Source organism: Oncorhynchus gorbuscha, unplaced genomic scaffold, assembly GCF_021184085.1.
Source record: "Oncorhynchus gorbuscha isolate QuinsamMale2020 ecotype Even-year unplaced genomic scaffold, OgorEven_v1.0 Un_scaffold_1391, whole genome shotgun sequence".
Classification (NCBI taxonomy): domain Eukaryota; kingdom Metazoa; phylum Chordata; class Actinopteri; order Salmoniformes; family Salmonidae; genus Oncorhynchus; species Oncorhynchus gorbuscha.
This window is the reverse complement of record NW_025746181.1, coordinates 97,333-120,000: the sequence shown is the minus strand read 5'-3', so window position 1 is coordinate 120,000 and position 22,668 is coordinate 97,333. Positions and strand designations below refer to the sequence as shown.

Sequence of the window (22,668 nt, the reverse complement as noted above, 5' to 3'; positions counted from 1 at the left end):
GGTTTCCCCCAGCCCAATAGGCTGTTGGAGGAGGAGGAGAGAGAGAGAGAGAGAGACGGAGGGGGGTGTAGAACAGAGCGTTCCCCCTAGTACAACTCAGTAGGTTGTTGTGCAACAGTCTGTGTCAGGTTACTTCAGGGCCCCAGGGCCTCTCGAGTGCCGTCAGTCACTGCGTGTTTCACAACGTAGGCCTTGGATTAGGAGCAGAGAACACACACACACACACACACACACACACACACACACACACACACACACACACACACACACACACACACACACACACACACACACACACACACACACACACACACACACACACACACACACACACGCACGGGGTCATGCATGAAGAGTGCACAGACACACACACATACACACATATGCTCAAACGCTCTACACACACACACAAGCACCCATATGCAATGACGCACACACACTGGATTGTGTTTCATTCTATCTGATGGCTCTCGTGTTTGGGCTAAGAGGGTCGGAGGGCTACAAAGAGAAGGAACTCCCGAGGGGCGCAGTGGTCTAAGACACGGCATCTCAGTGCAAGAGACGTCCAGGCTGCCTCACATCTGGCTGTGATTGGAGTCCCATAGGCGCACAATTGTCCCAGCGTTGTCTGGGTTTGGCCGGGGTAGGCCGTAATTGTAAATAAGAATTTGTTCTTAACTAACTTGCCTAGTTAAATGAAGGTTAAATTAGATAGAATCAATCCATGTGAGTTTTGTTTTTGTGCTTCTAGGTTGTGCCGGCCATATTGTGAAGTCCTTGTTTACTGTTTTGGTAGTTTCTACTCTCTCTCTCTCTTTATCTCAATTTAAGGGGCTTTATTGACATGGGAAACATGTGTTTACATTGCCAAAGCAAGTGAATTAGATAATAAACAAAAGTGACATGAACAGTGAACATTACACTCACAGAAGTTCCAAAAGAATAAAGACATTTCAAATGTTATATTATGTCTATATACAGTGTTGTAATGATGTGTAAATAGTTAAAGTCCAAAATAAATCAACATAAATATAGCAGCAGGATGGAGAGAGGGAGAGGAGAGGAGAGGGGAGGAGAGGAGAGGGAGAAGAGGAGAGGGGAGGGGAGGAGAGGAGAGGGCTTCTGTGTAGAAGATCATCTGAGGTCAGTCAGACTAGAACACAGAGAAATGAGGAACCAGGGAAAAGAGAGATGAAGAGAGGGGGAGGGGCATTAGAAACCATAGCTCTTCCTTTAGAAGGGATCTAGCAGACATCTTTATGTCCCTTCTTCCCGTTCCCCTGTTTTGTCTCTTCTTCTCCTTCCCCTGCTTTCTCTTCTTCTCCTTCCCCTGCTTTCTCTTCTTCTCCTTCCCCTGCTTTGTCTCTTCTTCTCCTTCCCCTGTTTTGTCTCTCCTTCTCCTTCCCCTGCTTTCTCTTCTTCTCCTTCCCCTGCTTTGTCTCTTCTTCTCCTTCCCCTGCTTTGTCTCTTCTTCTCCTTCCCCTGCTTTCTCTTCTTCTCCTTCCCCTGCTTTGTCTCTTCTTCTCCTTCCCCTGCTTTGTCTCTTCTCCTTCCCCTGCTTTGTCTCTTCTTCTCCTTCCCCTGCTTTGTCTCTTCTTCTCCTTCCCCTGCTTTGTCTCTTCTTCTCTTTCCCCTGCTTTGTCTCTTCTTCTCCTTCCCCTGCTTTGTCTCTTCTTCTCCCTCCCCTGTTTTGTTTCTTCTTCTCCTTCCCCTGCTTTCTCTTCTCCTCCTTCCCCTGCTTTGTCTCTTCTTCTCCTTCCCCTGCTTTCTCTTCTCCTTCCCCTGCTTTCTCTTCTCCTTCCCCTGCTTTGTCTCTTCTTCTCCTTCCCCTGCTTTGTCTCTTCTTCTCCTTCCCCTGCTTTGTCTCTTCTTCTCCTTCCCCTGCTTTGTCTCTTCTCCTTCCCCTGCTTTGTCTCTTCTTCTCCTTCCCCTGCTTTGTCTCTTCTCCTTCCCCTGCTTTGTCTCTTCTTCTCCTTCCCCTGCTTTGTCTCTTCTTCTCCTTCCCCCGCTTTGTCTCTTCTTCTCCTTCCCCTGCTTTGTCTCTCCTTCTCCTTCCCCTGCTTTGTCTCTTCTTCTCCTTCCCCCGCTTTGTCTCTTCTTCTCCTTCCCCTGCTTTGTCTCTTCTTCTCCTTCCCCCGCTTTGTCTCTTCTCCTCCTTCCCCTGATTTGTCTCTTATCCTTCCCCTGCTTTGTCTCTTCTTCTCCTTCCCCTGCTTTGTCTCTTCTTCTCCTTCCCCTGCTTTGTCTCTTCTTCTCCTTCCCCTGCTTTGTCTCTTCTCCTTCCCCTGCTTTGTCTCTTCTTGTCCTTCCCCTGCTTTGTCTCTTCTTCTCCTTCCCCTGCTTTGTCTCTTCTCCTTCCCCTGCTTTGTCTCTTCTTCTCCTTCCCCTGCTTTGTCTCTTCTCCTCCTTCCCCTGCTTTGTCTCTTCTTCTCCTCCCGCTTTGTCTCTTTCTCCTTCCCCTGCTTTGTCTCTCTCTCCTTCTCCTTCCCCTGCTTTGTCTCTTCTTCTCCTTCCCCTGCTTTGTCTCTTCTCCTTCCCCTGCTTTGTCTCTTCTCCTTCCCCTGCTTTGTCTCTCCTTCTCCTTCCCCTGCTTTGTCTCTTCTCCTCCTTCCCCTGCTTTGTCTCTTCTTCTCCTTCCCCTGCTTTGTCTCTTCTCCTCCTTCCCCTGCTTTGTCTCTTCTCCTCCTTCCCCTGCTTTGTCTCTTCTTCTCCTTCCCCTGCTTTTTGTCTCTTCTCCTCCTTCCCCTGCTTTGTCTCTTCTCCTCCTTCCCCTGCTTTGTCTCTTCTCCTCCTTCCCCTGCTTTGTCTCTTCTTCTCCTTCCCCTGCTTTGTCTCTTCTCCTCCTTCCCCTGCTTTGTCTCTTCTTCTCCTTCCCCTGCTTTGTCTCTTCTCCTCCTTCCCCTGCTTTGTCTCTTCTCCTTCCCCTGCTTTGTCTCTCCTTCTCCTTCCCCTGCTTTGTCTCTTCTCCTCCTTCCCCTGCTTTGTCTCTTCTTCTCCTCCCCTGCTTTGTCTCTTCTCCTCCTTCCCCTGCTTTGTCTCTTCTTCTCCTTCCCCTGCTTTGTCTCTTCTCCTTCCCCTGCTTTGTCTCTTCTTCTCCTTCCCCTGCTTTGTCTCTTCTTCTCCTTCCCCTGCTTTGTCTCTTCTTCTCTTTCCCCTGCTTTGTCTCTTCTTCTCCTTCCCCTGCTTTGTCTCTTCTTCTCCCTCCCCTGTTTTGTCTCTTCTTCTCCTTCCCCTGCTTTCTCTTCTCCTCCTTCCCCTGCTTTGTCTCTTCTTCTCCTTCCCCTGCTTTCTCTTCTTCTCCTTCCCCTGCTTTGTCTCTCCTTCTCCCTCCCCTGCTTTGTCTCTTCTTCTCCTTCCCCTGCTTTGTCTCTTCTTCTCCTTCCCCTGCTTTGTCTCTTCTTCTCCTTCCCCTGCTTTGTCTCTTCTCCTTCCCCTGCTTTGTCTCTTCTTCTCCTTCCCCTGCTTTGTCTTCTTCTCCTTCCCCTGCTTTGTCTCTTCTTCTCCTTCCCCTGCTTTGTCTCTTCTTCTCCTTCCCCCTGCTTTGTCTCTTCCTTCCCCTGCTTTTCTCTTCTTTCCCCTGCTTTGTCTCTCCTTCTCCTTCCCCTGCTTTGTCTCTTCTTCTCCTTCCCTGCTTTGTCTCTTCTTCTCCTTCCCCTGCTTTGTCTCTTCTTCTCCTTCCCCTGCTTTGTCTCTTCTCCTCCTTCCCCTGATTTGTCTCTTATCCTTCCCCTGCTTTGTCTCTTCTTCTCCTTCCCCTGCTTTGTCTCTTCTTCTCCTTCCCCTGCTTTGTCTCTTCTTCTCCTTCCCCTGCTTTGTCTCTTCTCCTTCCCCTGCTTTGTCTCTTCTTGTCCTTCCCCTGCTTTGTCTCTTCTTCTCCTTCCCCTGCTTTGTCTCTTCTCCTTCCCCTGCTTTGTCTCTTCTTCTCCTTCCCCTGCTTTGTCTCTTCTCCTCCTTCCCCTGCTTTGTCTCTTCTTCTCCTCCCGCTTTGTCTCTTCTCCTCCTTCCCCTGCTTTGTCTCTCCTTCTCCTTCCCCTGCTTTGTCTCTTCTTCTCCTTCCCCTGCTTTGTCTCTTCTCCTTCCCCTGCTTTGTCTCTTCTCCTTCCCCTGCTTTGTCTCTCCTTCTCCTTCCCCTGCTTTGTCTCTTCTCCTCCTTCCCCTGCTTTGTCTCTTCTTCTCCTCCCCTGCTTTGTCTCTTCTCCTCCTTCCCCTGCTTTGTCTCTTCTCCTCCTTCCCCTGCTTTGTCTCTTCTTCTCCTCCCCTGCTTTGTCTCTTCTCCTCCTTCCCCTGCTTTGTCTCTTCTCCTCCTTCCCCTGCTTTGTCTCTTCTCCTCCTTCCCCTGCTTTGTCTCTTCTTCTCCTTCCCCTGCTTTGTCTCTTCTCCTCCTTCCCCTGCTTTGTCTCTTCTTCTCCTTCCCCTGCTTTGTCTCTTCTCCTCCTTCCCCTGCTTTGTCTCTTCTCCTTCCCCTGCTTTGTCTCTCCTTCTCCTTCCCCTGCTTTGTCTCTTCTCCTCCTTCCCCTGCTTTGTCTCTTCTTCTCCTCCCCTGCTTTGTCTCTTCTCCTCCTTCCCCTGCTTTGTCTCTTCTCCTCCTTCCCCTGCTTTGTCTCTTCTTCTCCTCCCCTGCTTTGTCTCTTCTCCTCCTTCCCCTGCTTTGTCTCTTCTCCTCCTTCCCCTGCTTTGTCTCTTCTTCTCCTCCCCTGCTTTGTCTCTTCTCCTCCTTCCCCTGCTTTGTCTCTCCTTCTCCTTCCCCTGCTTTGTCTCTTCTCCTTCCCCTGCTTTGTCTCTTCTCCTCCTTCCCCTGCTTTGTCTCTTCTCCTTCCCCTGCTTTGTCTCTGCTTGTGACATCAGAGTGCTGCTACAGTGCAACATAGATTCTGTTCCATTAGTGGCGTTTTCTCTCCGTTTTGAGAAAGCGACAGTCAGGCACAAGGCTGGATTTCCTATTGAAACTAAAGGACAAAGGAAGGAGAGACGGGGCCTTGGGTCGGTCGGGTCTGGTCTGTCAACCGAAAAGATTCTGTCGGAGTTAGTCAACATTTTCCTGCTCTCTTTTTCTCTCTTTCCTTTCGCAATTGTGTGTGTGTGTGTGTCTGTCTGTCTGTGTGTGTGTGTCTGTCTGTGTGTGTGTGTGTGTGTGTGTGTTGTTTCTGTCTGTCTGTGTGTGTGTGTGTCTGTCTGTGTGTGTGTGTGTGTGTGTGTGTGTCTGTCTGTGTGTGTGTGTGTCTGTCTGTCTGTGTGTGTGTGTGTGTGTGTTTGCTTCAGTGAGCAGAGCAGGAATTCAACTCTAAGAGTGAGGGGCAACAGGTAGTGGACCGCTTGACTGGCCAGGTTTGAGAATGGCGGAAGGAAGGAATGTTTGGAGACTGTCTCACATTTGACTCAATATCAGGGTCTTGTCACACACACTGACCAGTGTGTGTGTGTGTGTGTGGATCATGTAGTGACATGGAGACTGTCTCCCAGATCCGTGAGAGAAATTTGACTCAATATGGCATAAGGGTCTGCTATACAAATTGATGGAAAACAGTGTTGGAGGAGAAATATACAACATTATTAAATCCAAGTACACAAACAACAAGTGTGCTGTTACAATTGGTCAAAAGAACACACACATTTCTTTCCACATTGACGTGGGGTGAGACCGGGATGCAGCTTAAACCCACCATCTTCAACATATATATCAACGAATTGACAAGGGCACTAGAACAGTCTGCAGCACCCGGCCTCACTCACCCTGCTAGAATCTGAAGTAGGACTAGGTGATATGGCCTGAAACTCATTTCTCAAGTCTTTTCAAACTTATGGGCTATACGTTTGATACATATCTCGATTTACAAAACAAATACATCTCTAAATAAGCTGTGTTCTACAATTAAAGGTCAAATACACTGCATTTAATCAAATTAATTCACGCTCTTAAAAACCAATAATATTTAGAAAAACTCAATTCTGCGATACAGGCATTTGGAATATTGACCAACAACATACATTCAAATGAATCAAATGAATTTGATATATCACCCAGCCCTAATCTGAAGTCAAATGTCTACTGTTTGCTGATGATCTAGTGCTTCTGTCCCCGACCAAGGAGGGCCTACAGCAGCACCGAGATCATCTGCACAGATTCAGATTCTGTCTGGTTGACCTGGGCCCTGACAGTAAATCTCAGTAAGACCAAAATAATGGTGTTCCAAAAAAGGTCCAGTTGCCAGGACCACAAATACAAATTCCATCTAGACACCGTTGCCCTAGAGCACACAAAGAACCATACATACCTCGGCCTAAACATCAGCGCCACAGGTAACTTCCACAAAGCTGTGAACGATCTGAAAAACAAGGCAAGATGGGCCATCAAAACTAACATAAAATTCTACATACTAATTAGGGTCTGGCTAAAAGACTTGAATCAGTAATAGAACCCATTGTCCTTTATGATTCCCAACCTTTCCATAACAAAGCTCTTCTCTAAGGCAGTTGTTCCCAAACATTTTATAGTCCCGTACCCCTTCAAACATTTAACCTTCAGCCGCGTACCCCCTCTAGCACCAGGGTCAGCACACTCTCAAATGTTGTTTTTTTGCCATCATTGTAAGCCTGCCACACACACACTATATGATACATTTATTAAACATAAGAATGAGTGTGAGTTTTTGCCACAATCCGGCTCATGGGAAGTGACAAAGAGCTCTTATAGGACCAGACCACAAATAATAATAATCAATCATTTTTCTCTTTCTTTAGCCATCTGACATATGAAACCTTATTTGTTCATCAAAAATGGTGAATAACTCATCACAGCGTTCAGCGATCGATGTCACCGGCTTCCTAGCCAGCGCCGCTCCATTTCTCATATGTCCATTTGTTTTGTCTTGTTCCATTACACACTTGGTTTTCATTCCATAATTACTGCATGTATTTAGTCCTCTGTTCCCCTCCATGTCTTTGTGTGTAATTGTTTATTGTTACGTGGATTTTGTCAGGCGCTATACATTTCCTGTGTTCCGTGTTTTTGGCACGTTATTGTTCTTTATGTGCTGTCATTTTTGGACCGGAATTAAAGTGCGCCTCCCTACACACCCCTGACAACAGGTTAATGAAGGGTCTGCTTGAAAGGATGCACATCACTCTGTAATGTAGGGTTGTATTGGAGAGAGTCTCAGTATCTGTTGCTTTTATACGTCTTACTACTCAAAAGTCCTCTTTATTCTCGCTCCAAAAACTCCTGTGGCTTATTTTTCAAATGGTCATGTTTCGTTTCTAAATATCTGCTCAAAGGGGAAGGTTTCCTGTGAGAGAGTAACGGTTCATGTGATTGGATGTTTATTATTTGACTAGGCTCCCTGTATTTGACATTGTGTTGTTATTTCACTGAGCCCAAATGTACAGCCCCGTTAGAAAATATAAATGGACTGTTTGAATTGTCTTTTTTTTAATGTGAATCACATTTTTATTGCGCGTACCCCCGATGGCATTGCGCCTACCCCCGATGGCATTGCACGTACCCCCGATGGCATTGCACGTACCCCCGATGGCATTGCGCCTACCCCCGATGGCATTGCGCCTACCCCCGATGGCATTGCATGTACCCCCGATGGCATTGCGCGTACACCCGATGGCATTGCGCGTACACCCGATGGCATTGCGCGTACCCCCGATGGCATTGCGCCTACCCCGATGGCATTGCACCTACCCCCGATGGCATTGCGCCTACCCCGATGGCATTGCGCCTACCCCGATGGCATTGCACGTACCCCCGATGGCATTGCGCCTACCCCGATGGCATTGCGCCTACCCCGATGGCATTGCATGTACCCCGATGGCATTGCGCGTACACCCGATGGCATTGCGCGTACACCCGATGGCATTGCGTGTACCCCCGATGGCATTGCGCCTACCCCGATGGCATTGCGCCTACCCCGATGGCATTGCGCGTACACCCGATGGCATTGCGCGTACACCGATGGCATTGCGTGTACCCCGATGGCATTGCGCCTACCCCCGATGGCATTGCGCCTACCCCGATGGCATTGCGCGTACACCCGATGGCATTGCGCCTACCCCCGATGGCATTGCGCCTACCCCCGATGGCAATGCTCGTACCCCCAATGGCATTGCGCCTACCCCGATGGCATTGAGCCTACCCCGATGGCATTGAGCCTACCCCCGATGGCATTGCGCCTACCCCGATGGCATTGCGCCTACACCCGATGGCATTGCGCGTACCCCCGATGGCATTGCGCGTACACCCGATGGCATTGCGCCTACCCCGATGGCATTGCGCCTACCCCGATGGCATTGCGCCTACCCCGATGGCATTGCGCCTACCCCGATGGCATTGCGTCGTGTTCACAAACAGACCCCACAGAGAAACAGGACAGCAACACAATTAGACCCAAACAAATCATGAGAAAACAAAAAGATAATTACTTGACACATTGGAAAGAATCAATTCTAGCAAACTAGAATGCTATTTGGCCCTAAACAGAGAGAACACAGTGGCAGAATACATGACCACTGTGACTGACCCAAACTTAAGGAAAGCTTTGACTATGTACAGACTCAGTGGGCATAGCCTTGCTATTGAGAAAGGTCGCCGTAGGCAGACATGGCTCTCAAGAGAAGACGAGCTATGTGCACACTGCCCACAAAATGAGGGCGAAACTGAGCTGCACTTCCTAACCTTCTGCCAAATGTATGACCATATTAGAGACACATATTTCCCTTAGATTACACAAACTCCCATATCTATTGGGTGAAATACCAGCAAGATGTGTGAAGAAGGGCAACCAGTGAAGAACACCAATGTAAATACAACCCATATGTATGTTTATCTATCTTCCCCTTTGCACTTTAACTATTTGCATATTGTTACAACACTGTAACAACACTGTATATAGACATAATATGACATTTTAAATGCTTGTCCGTGTAATGTTTACTGTTCATGATCTATTTCACTTGCTTTTTAGAGAGAGAGAGAGAGAGAGAGACCCCTGAGACAGGTGGATAGACTGTCCATCTGGAACCTATTGTTCCCCTCTGCTTCACCCCTCCTGTCAACACACACACTCCGGTTCTCTCACACACACTAACTGACCAGTACAGACTGTTGATTGAGTAACGGTGGGAGGAAGAGGAACGGCCATCTGTTGAAAGAGTAATGTTGGGAGGAAGAGGCCAACCACAGTGACGTTGTCTGATCAACAGTTTCCATATCACCCTCATGGGAAAGCGACTTCATCATAAATCAGGTGTTTTATTCCAATAGGATCTTACTGTACTCCTCTGTCTCATCTGCCATTCAGTCAGTTTACCACGTCCACCATGTAATAGTTGAAGAGCAGGTTAATGAACAGCCATGGTCATTATCACCAGCGAGCTTCCCCTACCCCTAGGAGACTCATCAGAGACACCTCTCCTCCCCTACCCCTAGGAGACTCATCAGAGACACCTCTCCTCCCCTACCCCTAGGAGACTCATCAGAGACACCTCTCCTCCCCTACCCCTAGGAGACTCATCAGAGACACCTCTCCTCCCCTACCCCTAGGAGACTCATCAGAGACACCTCTCCTCCCCTACCCCTAGGAGACTCATCAGAGACACCTCTCCTCCCCTACCCCTAGGAGACTCATCAGAGACACCTCTCCTCCCCTACCCCTAGGAGACTCATCAGAGACACCTCTCCTCCCCTACCCCTAGGAGACTCATCAGAGACCCTACCCTACCCCTAGGAGACTCATCAGAGACACCTCTCCTCCCCTACCCCTAGGAGACTCATCAGAGACACCTCTCCTCCCCTACCCCTAGGAGACTCATCAGAGACACCTCTCCTCCCCTACCCCTAGGAGACTCATCAGAGACTCCTACCCTACCCCTAGGAGACTCATCAGAGACACCTCTCCTCCCCTACCCCTAGGAGACTCATCAGAGACACCTCTCCTCCCCTACCCCTAGGAGACTCATCAGAGACACCTCTCCTCCCCTACCCCTAGGAGACTCATCAGAGACACCTCTCCTCCCCTACCCCTAGGAGACTCATCAGAGACACCTCTCCTCCCCTACCCCTAGGAGACTCATCAGAGACACCTCTCCTCCCCTACCCCTAGGAGACTCATCAGAGACACCTCTCCTCCCCTACCCCTAGGAGACTCATCAGAGACACCTCTCCTCCCCTACCCCTAGGAGACTCATCAGAGACACCTCTCCTCCCCTACCCCTAGGAGACTCATCAGACACCTCTCCTCCCCTACCCCTAGGAGACTCATCAGAGACACCTCTCCTCCCCTACCACCCCTAGGAGACTCATCAGACACCTCTCCTCCCCTACCCCTAGGAGACTCATCAGAGACACCTCTCCTCCCCTACCCCTAGGAGACTCATCAGAGACACCTCTCCTCCACTACCCCTAGGAGACTCATCAGAGACACCTCTCCTCCCCTACCCCTAGGAGACTCATCAGAGACACCTCTCCTCCCCTACCCCTAGGAGACTCATCAGAGACATCTCTCCTCCCCTACCCCTAGGAGACTCATCAGAGACACCTCTCCTCCCCTACCCCTAGGAGACTCATCAGAGACACCTCTCCTCCCCTACCCCTAGGAGACTCATCAGAGACACCTCCCCTACCCCTAGGAGACTCATCAGAGACACCTCTCCTCCCCTACCCCTACCCCTAGGAGACTCATCAGAGACACCTCTCCTCCCCTACCCCTAGGAGACTCATCAGAGACACCTCTCCTCCCCTACCCCTAGGAGACTCATCAGAGACACCTCTCCTCCCCTACCCCTAGGAGACTCATCAGAGACACCTCTCCTCCCCTACCCCTAGGAGACTCATCAGAGACACCTCTCCTCCCATACCCCTAGGAGACTCATCAGAGACTCCTACCCTACCCCTAGGAGACTCATCAGAGACTCCTACCCTACCCCTAGGAGACTCATCAGAGACACCTCTCCTCCCCTACCCCTAGGAGACTCATCAGAGACTCCTCCCCTACCCCTAGGAGACTCATCAGAGACACCTCTCCTCCCCTACCCCTAGGAGACTCATCAGAGACACCTCTCCTCCCCTACCCCTAGGAGACTCATCAGAGACACCTCTCCTACCCCTAGGAGACTCATCAGAGACACCTCTCCTCCCCTACCCCTAGGAGACTCATCAGAGACACCTCTCCTCCCCTACCCCTAGGAGACTCATCAGAGACACCTCTCCTCCCCTACCCCTAGGAGACTCATCAGAGACACCTCTCCTCCCCTACCCCTAGGAGACTCATCAGAGACTCCTACCCTACCCCTAGGAGACTCATCAGAGACACCTCTCCTCCCCTACCCCTAGGGGACTCATCAGAGACACCTCTCCTCCCCTACCCCTAGGGGACTCATCAGAGACACCTCTCCTCCCCTACCCCTAGGAGACTCATCAGAGACACCTCTCCATCCCTACCCCTACCCCTAGGGGACTCATCAGAGACACCTCTCCTACCCCTAGGAGACTCATCAGAGACATCTCTCCTCCACTACCACCCCTAGGAGACTCATCAGAGACACCTCTCCTCCCCTACCACCCCTAGGAGACTCATCAGATACACCTCTCCTCCCCTACCACCCCTAGGAGACTCATCAGAGACACCTCTCCTCCCCTACCACCCCTAGGAGACTCATCAGAGACACCTCTCCTCCCCTACCACCCCTAGGAGACTCATCAGAGACACCTCTCCTCCCCTACCACCCCTAGGAGACTCATCAGAGACACCTCTCCTCCCCTACCACCCCTAGGAAACTCATCAGAGACACCTCTCCTCCCCTACCACCCCTAGGAGACTCATCAGAGACACCTCTCCTCCCCTACCACCCCTAGGAAACTCATCAGAGACACCTCTCCTCCCCTACCACCCCTAGGAGACTCATCAGAGACACCTCTCCTCCCCTACCACCCCTAGGAGACTCATCAGAGACACCTCCTCCCCTACCACCCCTAGAAGACTCATCAGAGACACCTCTCCTCCTCTACCACCCCTAGGAGACTCATCAGAGACATCTCTCCTCCCCTACATTTACATTTACATTTAAGTCATTTAGCAGACGCTCTTATCCAGAGCGACTTACAAATTGGTGCATTCACCTTATGACATCCAGCATCTCTCCTCCCCTACCCCTAGGAGACTCATCAAAGACATCTCTCCTCCCCTACCCCTAGGAGACTCATCAAAGACATCTCTCCTCCCCTACCACCCCTAGGAGACTCATCAAAGACACCTCTCCTCCCCTACCACACCTAGGAGACTCATCAGAGACATCTCTCCTACCCTACCACCCCTAGGGGACTCATCAGAGACATCTCTCCTCCCCTACCACCCCTAGGGGACTCATCAGAGACATCTCTCCTCCCCTACCACCCCTAGGAGACTCATCAGAGACATCTCTCCTCCCCTACCACCCCTAGGAGACTCATCAGAGACATCTCTCCTCCCCTACCACCCCTAGGAGACTCATCAGAGACACCTCTCCTCCCCTACCACCCCTATGGGACTCATCAGAGACATCTCTCCTCCCCTACCACCCCTAGGAGACTCATCAGAGACACCTCTCCTCCCCTACCACCCCTAGGAGACTCATCAGAGACATCTCTCCTCCCCTACCACCCCTAGGAGACTCATCAGAGACACCTCCCCTACCACCCCTAGGAGACTCATCAGAGACACCTCTCCTCCCCTACCACCCCTAGGAGACTCATCAGAGACACCTCCCCTACCACCCCTAGGAGACTCATCAGAGACACCTCCCCTACCACCCCTAGGAGACTCATCAGAGACAGCTCCCCTACCACCCCTAGGAGACTCATCAAAGACATCTCTCCTCCCCTACCACCCCTAGGAGACTCATCAGAGACAGCTCCCCTACCACCCCTGGGAGGCTCATCAAAGACATCTCTCCTCCCCTACCACCCCTAGGAGGCTCATCAAAGACATCTCTCCTCCCCTACCACCCCTAGGAGACTCATCAGAGACAGGCTCCAGATTACAATACTAACACCTGGGATTATAGTTAACTAGGTGTTGAAGAGGTGGAGATGGGTGTAATGTGTATATTGATGTTGTATATACAGGACACCTTTGTAAAAGAGGCCGAGGTCTCAGTGTGTCTTCCCCTGTAAATAAAAAGACAGAAGGGAAAACAAACAGAATGAGTTGGGAGAGTTTTACGATCCACCGTTAAAATGAGTCCATATTCATTTGGGAACTTTGGATAACCTGAGCGTAGTGGATTTGGAGGGTAACGTAATCTGTGGCGACATGTTCTAAGAACTGGTTCTCAACAAGGAACCTTTGTGGAACTAGAAGGCTCAGGGGGCGAGCTGGAACAGTCCCTCAGTAGTGATGGAGGCTGCTGAGGGGAGGACGGCTCAGAATAATGTCCAGAACGGAGCAAACGGAATGGCATCAACCACCTGGAAACCATGTGTTAGATGTATTTAATACCATTCCACTGATTCTGTTCCAGTCATTACCACGAGTCTGTCCTCCCCAATTAAGGTGCAACCAGCCTCCTGTGCTCAGTAGGTGGTACCCCAGCTGGCCACTGTTTACCTTCACAGCAACCTGTTATTAAGTCACCTTCAACCCCCTGTAGACACACACACACACACCTGACTTGCTCACCCAACCACCCCCCACCCAAACCAAAACACACACACACCTGACATTCCATGAGCCACTATACCCCCACTCACTCAAACAAACACACACACACACACACACACACACACACACACACACACACACACACACACACACACACACACACACACACACACACACACACACACACACACCCCCAACAACCCCCTCAACCTGCCCTCTCCCCAGTGGCCTTGGTGAAAGACAGTGAAGGGGCCAGAGAGGTGGATATTATCCCTCAGATCAAAGGAGAACAGTGTTTTCCCTCCCTTCAAAGAGAGGAGCGTCCGCAGACACACTGACAGGGTGGATAGTTGTTCTCCCTCTGGCTGCACCCCTGTGATGAGCTTCGGCCCTGTTCATCCGGGCACACACCCGTTCAGGTAGTCCCTCCCTGTTTCAGTCCCTTATCGTCCGGTTGGTGCCTAATGAACACAGCCCTCTCTGTCTTCAGTAGAGACTATAGAAGGTGATTGAAGGACATTGACGTGGCCGGGGTCTATCACAGGACGGAAACTCGAAGGGGGGGGGGCACACGGCTGTCTTGTCTCGTCACCACAATCCATTCAGCTAATCAGAACCAATGATTGTGTCGACGGCGACACTAGTCTCCGTCTTGTCTTACGTGCGCGTTGTGAACGGCGCTCTGCAAACGGTAGAGAGAGTGAAATATTAAGACGAGGGGCCTGGAGTTTATCCTTCTGGCCAGGGAAGAGGTGGGCTGAAGTACGACCCGTATGTTTCTCTTCAAAGGTCATCCATCACTAGAGGTTTCTATCAGAATCCAGTCCACCCGTGACTGTCCTCATCCCAGCTAGTGGTTTGTCTTTGTGAGAGCTGGCCTTTGTTTCTATGGAAATGAAAGAGGCCTGTTTCCTCTACAGTCTACTGAATCTCACATGCTACTCCTGGGGTCAAGTGCTCATTCCTCTTTTAGAAACATTGTATCCCGGCTCAGCCTTTAGTCCCCCCCCCCCATATACACACACACACACACACACTTTTTATCTCTTTCTCCCTCACTTTCTCTCTCAATCCAATTCAAAAGGTCTCTCTCTCTCTCTCTCTCTCTCTCTCTCTCTCTCTCTCTCTCTCTCTCTCTCTCTCTCTCTCTCTCTCTCTCTCTCTCTCTCAATTAAATTCAATGGGTCTCTCTCAATTCAAAGGGTCTCTCTCCCTCTCTCTCTCTCTCTCTCTCTCTCTCTCTCTCTCTCTCTCTCTCTCCCCCTCTCAATTCAATTCAAAGGGTCTCTCTCAATTCAATGGGTCTCTCTCGCTCTCTCTCTCTCTCAATTCAAAGGGTCTCTCTCTCTCTCTCAATTCAAAGGGTCTCTCTCTCTCTCAATTCAAAGGGTCTCTCTCTCTCAATTCAAAGGGTCTCTCTCAATTCAAAGGGTCTCTCTCTCTCTCTCAATTCAAAGGGTCTCTCTCTCTCTCTCTCAATTCAAAGGGTCTCTCTCTCTCTCTCTCTCTCTCTCAATTCAAAGGGTCTCTCTCTCTCTCAATTCAAAGGGTCTCTCTCTCTCTCTCTCAATTCAAAGGGTCTCTCTCTCTCAATTCAAAGGGTCTCTCTCTCTCTCAATTCAAAGGGTCTCTCTCCCAATTCAAAGGGTCTCTCTCTCTCTCTCTCTCTCTCTCAATTCAAAGGGTCTCTATCTCTCTCAATTCAAAGGGTCTCTCTCTCTCAATTCAAAGGGTCTCTCTCTCTCTCAATTCAAAGGGTCTCTCTCTCTCTCAATTCAAAGGGTCTCTCTCTCTCTCTCAATTCAAAGGGTCTCTCTCTCTCTCTCTCTCTCAATTCAAAGGGTCTCTCTCTCTCAATTCAAAGGGTCTCTCTCTCTCTCAATTCAAAGGGTCTCTCTCTCTCTCAATTCAAAGGGTCTCTCTCTCTCTCTCAATTCAAAGGGTCTCTCTCTCTCAATTCAAAGGGTCTCTCTCTCAATTCAAAGGGTCTCTCTCTCAATTCAAAGGGTCTCTCTCTCAATTCAAAGGGTCTCTCTCTCTCTCAATTCAAAGGGTCTCTCTCTCTCTCTCAATTCAAAGGGTCTCTCTCTCAATTCAAAGGGTCTCTCTTTCTCTCTCAATTCAAAGGGTCTCTCTCTCTCTCTCAATTCAAAGGGTCTCTCTCTCAATTCAAAGGGTCTCTCTCTCAATTCAAAGGGTCTCTCTCTCAAGGGTCTCTCTCTCAATTCAAAGGGTCTCTCTCTCTCAATTCAAAGGGTCTCTCTCTCAATTCAAAGGGTCTCTCTCTCAATTCAAAGGGTCTCTCTCTCAATTCAAAGGGTCTCTCTCTCTCTCTCAATTCAAAGGGTCTCTCTCTCTCTCAATTCAAAGGGTCTCTCTCTCTCAATTCAAAGGGTCTCTCTCTCTCAATTCAAAGGGTCTCTCTCTCAATTCAAAGGGTCTCTCTCTCTCTCAATTCAAAGGGTCTCTCTCTCTCTCAATTCAAAGGGTCTCTCTCTCTCAATTCAAAGGGTCTCTCTCAATTCAAAAGGTCTCTCTCTCTCTCTCAATTCAAAGGGTCTCTCTCTCTCTCAATTCAAAGGGTCTCTCTCTCTCTCTCAATTCAAAGGGTCTCTCTCTCTCTCAATTCAAATGGTCTCTCTCTCTCTCTCAATTCAAAGGGTCTCTCTCTCTCTCAATTCAAAGGGTCTCTCTCTCAATTCAAAGGGTCTCTCTCTCAATTCAAAGGGTCTCTCTCTCTCTCTCTCTCCCTCTCTCAATTCAAAGGGTCTCTCTCTCTCAATTCAAAGGGTCTCTCTCTCTCTCTCAATTCAAAGGGTCTCTCTCACACACACAATACCCTTGACTGTGTGCCTCTAACAAACATTGCTAGGCCTGCTGCATTCAGGCACCTCTTTTGATGTCTGTGTGTCCCAGTCTGTCTCGGCCAGGCCTCAGTGTGGGTCCCTCTTCTCTCTACCATGGCATTGGCTGAATGGTCGTGCCACACGTTGCCCCTGGTTACCAAGCTCGTCTCTGATTGGACGGTTCTTGATCCTCCTCGGTTTGGCACCGATGTGTGGTGCCATACTAGGCCTGCTGGTTTGGTTGATTGTAAACCTATTAAACATCTCTATGGTTACCACTATCGATTCATCATAAACCAATATGCATTTCAAATGGAATTTTGACAACTATTCGCTTCACTAAACAACTGTATTACTGTTGGTCATTAAGAGTGTCTTTGTCTTTGGCTGACTGCATTTGGAAATACTTTAATTTGAGTTATGGTCATTTGAGTTTCAGGTCATTTGAGTTGGGGTTGAGTTCAGGTCATTTGAGTTGGGGTTGAGTTCGGGTCATTTGAGTTGGGGTTGAGGTCATTTGAGTTGGGGTTGAGTTCAGGTCATTTGAGTTGGGGTTGAGTTCAGGTCATTTGAGTTGGGGTTGAGTTCAGGTCATTTGAGTTGGGGTTGAGTTCGGGTCATTTGAGTTGGGGTTGAGTTCAGGTCATTTGAGTTAGATGAGTTCAGGTCAGAGGATGTGTGAATGTGTGTAAGAGCTCATGTTAACTTTCATTTCTGTGGGGAGAATCTAGCTTGTCAATTAAAACCATACGAAAGTGTTCCCCAGTGCATTTCCGTTCCTGTTTCAACCTCTCCACACTGAAACGACAATGTTCGTACCATTTCCTACTCTTTTCATGATGTAGTCATGCATTCCTGGTTCCTCTCAAGGTTTCTTCCATCCAGGGCCTTCGTCCTGTCCACCGTGCTTCTGCTTGCTCTTTAGTGTCTAGACTAGTTTACTGTGAAGCCCTTTGTGACAACTGCCATTGGAAAAATACATTTGATTGATTGATAGTCGTACTAACCCCACATCTCCCCCTGCAGGTATGATCCGGCCGGTGCGCCGTAGCTTCTACGATCCCACGTCGGCGCCGGGCCAGGGTTGGCTGTGGGAGTGGGAGAACGACACGGGCTCCTGGACCCAGTACGACACGGAGGTCGGCATCGCCATCCAGACGGCCCGGGACCGCAAGCAGCCCTGGCTGGACCTGGCGCCGCTGGGCTTCTGCTACCTGGTGGACCTGCAGGGCATGACCCAGGTCAACAGGCAGACCCAGAGACAACGCAGGATACAGCGGAGGTCCGACGTGGCCTACCCACTAGTGTCAGGACCGGTACCCAGGAACGGAGGTGGAGGATCGGGTCCGACTGGAGCGTTACTGGGTGTTGGGGTGTCGGGCATAAACGGACGCGCTGTGTACACAAGCGGCGGGCAGGCGACCATGCAGTCCCTCGCCGGGCAGCCGTGCTCCTGCCAGCAGTGCATGCTGGTCTTTAGTGTGAAGCAGAGCACAGTGAGGTCATCGACGCACAAGTTGGGCCACCGGCCGAGTAAACCTCAGAGTAAACCACCCAGCCCCAAATCTGCCACCCTGGGACGGGGCCAACTCAGGAGCTCCCCCGCTAGATCTGCGTACTCCAAAACCTTACCTCACGGACTCTCCATATCCCGGAACCAGTCCTCACCGCGACGGAATGCTGCCCTCTTCGCCCGCTCCCTCTCTCTCCTCAGCGCCCAAACGGGCACCCTCTCCATCTCCAACCGACCCCCTCCTCCCTCCCTCCCGCCCCCTCAGCCGCCCTCCTCCAATCAGGGCCGCCGTCCGTCCGTGCCGCCCCCCTCTCCCTCCTCCACGAGTCAACCGGTGCCTACGGCCACGCTCGTCACCCCGGCGACCGCCGTGACGTCACCGCCCTCTCCCGTGCCGTCCCCGTCGCCGCGGCCCATGGCTCCCCAGCGCTCGGCGGCGTGCTCTGTCCCCCTGCCCCAGCGGTCCAGTCTGGCTGGGCTTAGCCGGCCCGCCCTGCAACGCATAGCCATGGCCCAGTCACAAGCCCTCATTGCCTCTGGGTGAGTGACACACACACAATAACATACACTCACAAACACACACACACTGATGTAACTGATACACACAAACACTCAGTGGTTGCCACGGTGAGTGAGATGGTTTTGGTTGAGTTGTTGTAATGACTGAATGATTCTGGATGATCTCATCTGGTTCTACTTGGTCTTCCATTATGGAAATACCGTGTTGTTGAGATGGCTACATTCTTCAACTCTTTGGATGCTTTGGAAGTGAGTCTTTACGGGTCAGTCGATGTGGGACTGTGTCTACTTGTGAGAGGGAGGACGCATCTAACTCTCCCAGCAGCCCCTCTGATAGATGACCATCTGGGGTCCAGAAAGAAAGGAGTGGTTGTGGAGGAATGAGGCGATGGAGGGAGGGGAGGAATGAGGGGATGGAGGGAGGGAGGGGAGGAGGGAGGGGAGGAATGAGGGGAGGGAGGGGAGGAATGAGGGGATGGAGGGGAGGAATGAGGGGATGGAGGGATGGAGGGGAGGAATGAGGGGATGGAGGGAGGGGAGGAATGAGGGGATGGAGGGAGGGAGGGGAGGAATGAGGGGATGGAGGGGAGGAATGAGGGGATGAAGGGAGGGGAGGAATGAGGGGATGGAGGGATGGCGGGAGGGGAGGAATGAGGGGATGGAGGGAGGGGAGGAGTCCTCCCACCGTCACTCTCTTCCCCCTCTACCCTGCACTCGCCCACCCCCTCCAACTCTTCCTTCGCTCTGTCTCTCTGTCTTTGGGTTTCCCAGGACTCCTGTGTTCTGGGGGCCCATCCCGGGCTCTATTGTGTGCGCCCAAGCGTTTCCACGGCAACCTTTGTGGCTGCATTGAGGCCTAGTCGGCATTAGCAACACAATGCCACCCTCTGCAGTGGCCAGCCCAGGACAACAGGGTCTGAGCTGGGGGAGCAGTGAGGCAGGTAGGGGGGTTGTTTTTGGGGAGTAGAAGGTTAGGGGTGGAGGAGGGGAGGTCGAGGGATACATGCATGGGGGTGAAGGGATTTCTGGATAGTAGGGAGTGGGGGGTAGAAGGAAGACAAAAGCAGAAGCCACAGTCATCATTGTAGTGCTCCGTCTCGGTCTGTCTTGAGGTTTTTGTCAAGGAGGATCTTAGGGGGTTGGGGAGCAAGAGAGACCTACATTTAGGGAGTTTGGCGGGGTAGACATAGCCAGCCAGACACAGACACTGTCAGAGGGAAGGAGGGGAGGGACGGACAAAGGAACAACTCAGCAACTAGCAGAGATTTATCACAATCAGGCCACAGCCGGAGGGAGGGAGGGAGGGAGGGAGAAATAGAGCAAACCTAGATTGTTGATTGTAATATGCAGAGCAGTGTTACGTTGTCAGTCAGTTGTCACACACACAGAGTTGTGACACACAGAGAAAGTCAATATTGACGTCCTCACAAAGCTGCAGGAATGTGTCTCTTTCTTCTAGTGGGGGAGTGTGAGAAAGAGACGACAGAGTGAAAACAGAAAGGGGGAGGAAGGGTTTCAGAGGGCTGAGAAAAGAGGAACGAGAGAGAGACAGTGTGGTAACACCGTTACACTGTATATAGACATAATGAGAGAGAGAGACAGTGTGGTAACACTGTTACACTGTATATAGACATAATGAGAAAAGAGGAGAGAGAGAGAGACAGTGTGGTAACACCGTTACACTGTATATAGACATAATGAGAAAAGAGAGAGAGAGAGAGAGAGACAGTGTGGTAACACCGTTACACTGTATATAGACATAATGAGAAAAGAGGAGAGAGAGAGAGAGAGACCGTGTGGTAACACCGTTACACTGTATATAGACATAATGAGAAAAGAGGAGAGAGAGAGAGACCGTGTGGTAACACCGTTACACTGTATATAGACATAATGAGAAAAGAGGAGAGAGAGAGAGACCGTGTGGTAACACCGTTACACTGTATATAGACATAATGAGAGAGAGAGACCGTGTGGTAACACCGTTACACTGTATATAGACATAATGAGAAAAGAGGAGAGAGAGAGAGACAGTGTGGTAACACCGTTACACTGTATATAGACATAATGAGAAAAGAGGAGAGAGAGAGAGACAGTGTGGTAACACCGTTACACTGTATATAGACATAATGAGAAAAGAGGAGAGAGAGAGAGACAGTGTGGTAACACCGTTACACTGTATATAGACATAATGAGAAAAGAGGAGAGAGAGAGAGACCGTGTGGTAACACCGTTACACTGTATATAGACATAATGAGAAAAGAGGAGAGAGAGAGAGACGTGTGGTAACACCGTTACACTGTATATAGACATAATGAGAAAAGAGAGAGAGAGAGAGACAGTGTGGTAACACCGTTACACTGTATATAGACATAATGAGAGAGAGAGACAGTGTGGTAACACCGTTACACTGTATATAGACATAATGAGAAAAGAGGAGAGAGAGAGAGACAGTGTGGTAACACCGTTACACTGTATATAGACATAATGAGAAAAGAGGAGAGAGAGAGAGACAGTGTGGTAACACCGTTACACTGTATATAGACATAATGAGAAAAGAGGAGAGAGAGAGAGACAGTGTGGTAACACCGTTACACTGTATATAGACATAATGAGAGAGAGAGACAGTGTGGTAACACCGTTACACTGTATATAGACATAATGAGAAAGAGAGAGAGAGAGAGACAGTGTGGTAACACCGTTACACTGTATATAGACATAATGAGAAAAGAGGAGAGAGAGAGAGACAGTGTGGTGTTACACTGTATATAGACATAATGAGAAAAGAGGAGAGAGAGAGAGAGACAGTAGTGGTAACACCGTTACACTGTATATAGACATAATGAGAAAAAGAGGAGAGAGAGAGAGACCGTGTGGTAACACCGTTACACTGTATATAGACATAATGAGAAAAGAGGAGAGAGAGAGAGACAGTGTGGTAACACCGTTACACTGTATATAGACATAATGAGAAAAGACATAATGAGAGAGAGAGACAGTGTGGTAACACCGTTACACTGTATATAGACATAATGAGAAAAGAGGAGAGAGAGAGAGACAGTGTGGTAACACCGTTACACTGTATATAGACATAATGAGAAAAGAGAGAGAGAGAGAGACAGTGTGGTAACACCGTTACACTGTATATAGACATAATGAGAAAAGAGAGAGAGAGAGAGACCGTGTGGTAACACCGTTACACTGTATATAGACATAATAATGAGAAAAGAGGAGAGAGAGAGACAGTGTGGTAACACCGTTACACTGTATATAGACATAATGAGAAAAGAGAGAGAGAGAGAGAGAGTGTGGAGACACTGTATATAGACATAATGAGAGAGAGACCGTGTGGTAACACCGTTACACTGTATATAGACATAATGAGAAAAGAGGAGAGAGAGAGAGACAGTGTGGTAACACCGTTACACTGTATATAGACATAATGAGAAAAGAGGAGAGAGAGAGAGACAGTGTGGTAACACCGTTACACTGTATATAGACATAATGAGAAAAGAGAGAGTGTGGAGAGAGACGTGTGGTAACACCGTTACACTGTATATAGACATAATGAGAAAAAAAGAGAGAGAGAGAGAGACCGTGTGGTAACACCGTTACACTGTATATAGACATAATGAGAAAAGAGGAGAGAGAGAGAGACCGTGTGGTAACACCGTTACACTGTATATAGACATAATGAGAAAAGAGGAGAGAGAGAGAGACAGTGTGGTAACACCGTTACACTGTATATAGACATAATGAGAGAAAAGAGGAGAGAGAGAGAGACAGTGTGGTAACACCGTTACACTGTATATAGACATAATGAGAGAGAGAGAGACAGTGTGGTAACACCGTTACACTGTATATAGACATAATGAGAAAAAGAGAGAGACAGTGAGAGAGAGAGAGAGTGTGGTAACACCGTTACACTGTATATAGACATGTGTGGTAACACCGTTACACTGTATATAGACATAATAGAGAGAATGAGAGAGGAGAGAGAGAGAGACCGTGTGGTAACACCGTTACACTGTATATAGACATAATGAGAAAAGAGGAGAGAGAGAGAGACAGTGTGGTAACACCGTTACACTGTATATAGACATAATGAGAGAGAGAGACAGTGTGGTAACACCGTTACACTGTATATAGACATAAT

General features: G+C 49.6%; 1 pseudogene; it reads left to right on the top strand.

Annotated features, from left to right (window-relative positions):
- The window catches only part of LOC124022441, a 69,666-nt pseudogene that overhangs the window by 10,823 nt on the left and 36,175 nt on the right, over nucleotides 1-22,668 (top strand).